Here is a 5,209-nt window from a genome sequence, read left to right as displayed (position 1 = left end):
AAGTAGGGTCCCTTTTGTACTTTTTCTTTTCAGTTAACCCAGCCTGGTAGACCTGTAAGGTAGGCAGAAGTACCATTGTACCTGGGTGACTCTCTAATGGCTTGTCAAATCTGCAAAACACTTGAAGCTTAGCATTGTGTTATCTGTGTAACAAAACTTTTTTCCAGAGGATGGACAGTAATGTGCTGAAGCACTATCCCATAACAAATAGTGGGATTACAAAGATGACCCAGTTGAGGCACTCAAAATGACTGTTTTATCTGTTTCACACTAGTGTCAGGTGATCCTAGAAGTTCACAATTAAGAAGATACTAAAGTTGAACATAAGAAATACCAAACACAGCATGGAATGATTTCATATGTTTGTAACAATGTCAATCCCTCCACCATTCAAGGCGGGTACAAAACATGGAGAAAAGCTACTAACTTCATTAGCTTAAATAACTCAGTCATTTTCTTTAAGCTGTTATGTTTCTGTATCTTAGAGCCCCTCCATGGAGCCTTCATACATTTCTCCATCCATGACCAACTCACTGGATCTGAGTTAATGTGATTAGACTTACTCAGGACCAAAGGGACACATGGCTTTGCTCTCGCCTGCTGCACCTGATAGATCCCTAGGTTTGGAGGGTGAAGGGTTGGCACTGTAGCTGTTGCTATAGCTTGAGCTTCCCCATTCAACAAATTTGACTATTTGAGAGGCTATAGCATGAACTTTTGCTAAAAGAAATACACCTTGCATAGTCTTCAGGAATATTCACCTACCTACCCTGGCTTTGATCGTCTTGACTGGAATTATCTTATCACAGATGCCATCTTCCAACCATTCCTCATGCTTTAAAGCCTCCAGAAGCCCTTTATCACAACATTTGGATTTTCAGCAATGTTTTCCTTAGGAACTCTGGCTTGACACAAATCATTCCAGGTTTATCTCTGAGTAACTCAGATAGACCTCCTCCTCTGCTTTCCCGTACTCTTAGCTCCTCTCAGGTGCTTTCTCACTTTACAGATACTGTTTCCTTGATGGTCTAAGTCACTCAGATCTGCGAAAACCTTTTCTACTATATAAAATTCGTGCCCCACCAAACTGTTCATCAAAGTACTTAAAGTTCTTTACTAACCTGGATATTTGCTGCTTCAAACTTTTGCTTAACTTTTCATGTGACTGCTATTTTATCTGTCTTCATGAACTGGGATTCAAATATAGTGTCTCTTATTCTGAGTTCCCTCAATGTCTCCTGTCCCTTTTTCTTTGGTCTTCCAGTCTCTGACATTTATAGAAACTTCAGATGGAGTTAGCCAAGTGTTACTATTGGCTTTGATATGCCAGTCTATCAGGGATTTCCTTCCCTCATACTATCTCAGGTCATGCATTCTTTCCCGTAAGGAAGGATGGGAAGTTACATTACTCAGTTTTCCTCCTTTCACAGGTGTCAGGCTGATTCCATTTGATTTCTTTCTTGTCCCAAAGCCCCAAAATTCACCAGGCTCTTTTATTGCTTGTTTAAAAGCTTTCCCTAATTCCTGAAGTTCAAGTGCTGAATATTTCCTGATGACCTTAGGTTCTTGTAATGGACCAATGGTAAGGCTCCTATTGCCTTTTTGATTATAGATGTGTCTTTCCTTTTCCACTAAAGTTTGGACTTGAAGGGCATATTCTGTTTCTATTATCACCTTTGTCTCATCTGTTCTTTTCCTCAATTTGTTGGCCAAACCAGAGGCTTAGATGGTGAGAATGCTAGCCACATCTCCCTTTTCCTATTTCAATAGATCCTTTATACAAACGACCCTCATGATCACATCTGATGGCTATGCCATGGTGTTTCTTATACTAAAGAAGTTTCCCTAGAGGTGTCCAGTATCACACAGTTTGAAGTTTTTCCACTGGCAGCCTGAATCTTATAGTTGCCCTATATATTTTGGTTACTCCACGACTTCCACTCGAATTGATGGAGAACCCAAAAGTAAAATGGCAGATTTTCTTCAGAATTTCATTTATCTGGTCACATCTACAAAATGGTATAGTATGCAACTAGTCAGTTATGGATATTGGAAGCCACAGAGAGTCCCACAATCATATAAGTCATAGGAAATGTGACTATGCCATGATCAAAGAAACACTAGTCATTTCCTCACAAGAAATTCCAAGATCTCCAAAATAGCATTAGAATTATTTATAATTTGGCCCTCCTCCAACAGAAAGATGGCATCAAGTGAGGGAGAGGGTTGTCAGCCCACAGTCAAAACTCTGACCCATCATTGTTTCTGTTTGAAAGAACTGCAGGGATAGAAGTGAAGAGGAGCCTGAGGAAAAGAAGGTCCAGTGACTGGCCCAAGGTGGGATCCAGCTCAAGGGAGGCCCCAAGACCTGACATTATTCCTGAGGCTATAGAGTGCTTACAAAAAAGGACCTATCATGACTGCCCTCCGAAAGATCCAACAAGCAGCTGACAGAGTCAGATGCAGATATTTGCACCCAACCAATGGACAGAAGGTGCTGATCCCTGTGGTTGAATTAGGGAAAAGCTGGAAGAAGCTGAGGAGGAGGGCGACCCTGTAGGAGGACCAGCAGTTTCAATTAACATGGACTCCAGAGATCTCTCAAATACTGGACCACCAACCAGACAGCATACACCAGCTGATATGAGGCCTCCAACACATATACAACAGAGGACTACCAGGTCTGGGTTAAGTCAGAGAAAATGCACCTAACCCCTCAAGAGACTGGAGGTCCCAGGGAGTTTAGCGATCTGGTGAGGTGGGTGGTGGGTGGTGCAGACATCCTCGTGGAGGCAGGGGGTTGGGGAGGAAGGATGGGATGTGGAACAGTTGGAGGGTGGGCTAGGAGGGGAATAAAATCCAGAGTGTAAATAAATAGATAGTGTAAATAAATAGATAAAAGATTAAATAAAAACAAATATTTTTATTGTGGTACCAAATTCAAAAATAAAAGCTCCTTTAAAGCAATGAAAATACGGTCATGGGTCGGACGCAGCAGGTTAGGTATTGCAGGTAGAGTTCGCTGAGTGTTTCCTAGACCTCAATAGGCATGTTGGTGTCTTCGCAAAGCAGCAAGGACGCAGCAGGGAGAACACCGAGAACGAAGCCAGTCTGACTTTTGAAAATACCTGGGTTTGCTGGAGAAAAAGAAAGATTACAAACTTTGTGCAAATGACTATCATAAAAAACAAAATTTCCTCAGAGCTCTCTGAAAGAAGGCTCTTGAAAAAAAAATATAGATGAACTCTACTATAAAATGACTCGGGCCAAGCTCCAGGACGGGGTTCATATTTTCGAAGACAGTGAGGAAAAAGTAACATTAGAGCAGCTAAAGCTGATGAGAACTCAGGACATCAAGTACATAGAGAAAAAGGCTGCAGAAGCGAAGAAAAACGAAAGACTGACATTAGTGCGCCATCTGCTGGATTTCCAGGGGAAGCAACAAAATAAGCACGTGTTCCTTTTTGACACCAAAAAGAAAGTTAAACAGTTTGATACTGTGACTCACTTGCAAACGGCCCCAGAACTAGTTGACAGGGTCTATGATAGACCCAGGATAGAGACCTCACAGAAGAAGAGAGTGAAAGGAGTCACCTCTCAGACCCGACTCAAGCGGATAGCCAAAGAAAGACAAACGCAGTATGACTGCTTGACACTGCGCACAAAGCAGAAGAAAGAGCTGTTTGCTGTTGCACAGAAAATCCAAACATGCAAAGACCTTATGGATAAAACTAAGAAGGGGAAAGTGAAGAAAGAAACAGATTCCAGACTCTCTGAAAACGTTGTCTTAAAAATAAGCCTCAGCATTATATACCGAAAAGAATTCTTATCTTTCCCCCTTTCTTTTGTAACAACCTCAGATTTTATTTGTTCATAAGGTGTGATCTTCCTGGTTTGTAATCATGACTTACTGTCAACCCGATACTTTCTATGAAAATAGTAAAGCCCTTTCTTCAGTTTAATATCTATATATTAAATGGCAATATATTTAATCATAAATAAAAAATCCACCTGCCAGCTCAAATTTGACCACAGTAGACAACATGATTCTATCTTCTTTTTACAATAAAACTGGCACAAATTTCCACCCATCCTCTGCCTGTAAGGAGATGAACCAGTTCCCCAACTATTCTCATTCTGTCTTCTTAAAGTGGAGCTTCCCCTACAGAACCTACCTCTAGCACAGACACATGCCTCCCATCAGGAATACTACTTGAGGAGAGATTGACAGAACCACAGATTCCAAGGATTTATTGTGAACATCTTCCAAACTTCAAATATGAACAAATCCAGGATGTGAGCACTGATAGCACCAAGAACCTAGACATAAGCACATCTTCCCAGGATTTATCAAATGTCTCTTCCAATCTGGGTGTGAGCACAAGAATAAGAACTTCAGCATCACACCCTGCAGGAAAACACACCTGCAGTGGCAGTGCCAGGGTGTGCCTTAGAGTGAGTGTTGTGTCCTGGGGTTCAGTAGCACACAGCATGAAAGGTTCCTATTGCCATGTGGAGCCTTGGGGTGGTCCTCTACAGGCATGGATTCCTTCAGGCATGAAGAACTTCCCACTCAGAATAAAAAAAAATTCAAAGATCAAATGGCAGACTTTATCCTGAATCTTGTATCCTGGGTCACCTCTCTCCAGTATTAAAAATTCGATTTAATCAATTACTGACTTTGGATGACACAAAAAAAGGCCTACAATCATTGAGGTCTTGGAATATCCATGGCTAAGGCAAGAAGAAGACATTATGAATGTCCTCACAAGGAATTCTAAAGGAACAAAAGCCTCATCCCGCACTAGAAATCTTTTTGATGAAATACCAAAAATGGGATATCAAACATGCCTTAAAGCAACAAATTTAGGACCATGTAATTATATTATGAAATATTTTATGTGCTTGGCCCTTTAAATGGCCTTGTGCTCTTCAGTGACAGTTGAAACTTAGCCTTCTGGGAACAGGAGAGGATATAAAAGCCAGAAAAGCCTGAGAGTTAAGAGAGTAAGGAGTAGGAGTAGACGAGGGTAGTAGGATTGAGGAGTATGCAGAAGTCGTGCCCAGGACTCAGAAGAGTAGGTCAGAGAAGAAGGAAGATCAAGCAGGGCTAGAACAGAGAAGAGATTTTGAAGAGTGAAATTAAGAGACAGTGAAATTGAATTGGGCTAGCAGACTGAGAAGACAGTTGGTGAGGGTTGAGCCAGGA

General features: G+C 41.4%; 1 pseudogene; it reads left to right on the top strand.

Moving 5' to 3' along the window:
- Positions 1-3,256: 3,256 nt before the first annotated feature.
- Positions 3,257-3,877, top strand: LOC117703230 (putative U3 small nucleolar RNA-associated protein 11 pseudogene; annotated as a pseudogene).
- The last annotated feature ends 1,332 nt before the right edge of the window (positions 3,878-5,209 follow it).

Source organism: Arvicanthis niloticus, chromosome 2 (genome assembly GCF_011762505.2).
Source record: "Arvicanthis niloticus isolate mArvNil1 chromosome 2, mArvNil1.pat.X, whole genome shotgun sequence".
In the NCBI taxonomy this organism is placed as follows: Eukaryota; Metazoa; Chordata; class Mammalia; order Rodentia; family Muridae; genus Arvicanthis; species Arvicanthis niloticus.
Note: the sequence above shows the minus strand (reverse complement) of the source record. Positions and strands in the feature narration are given on the sequence as shown.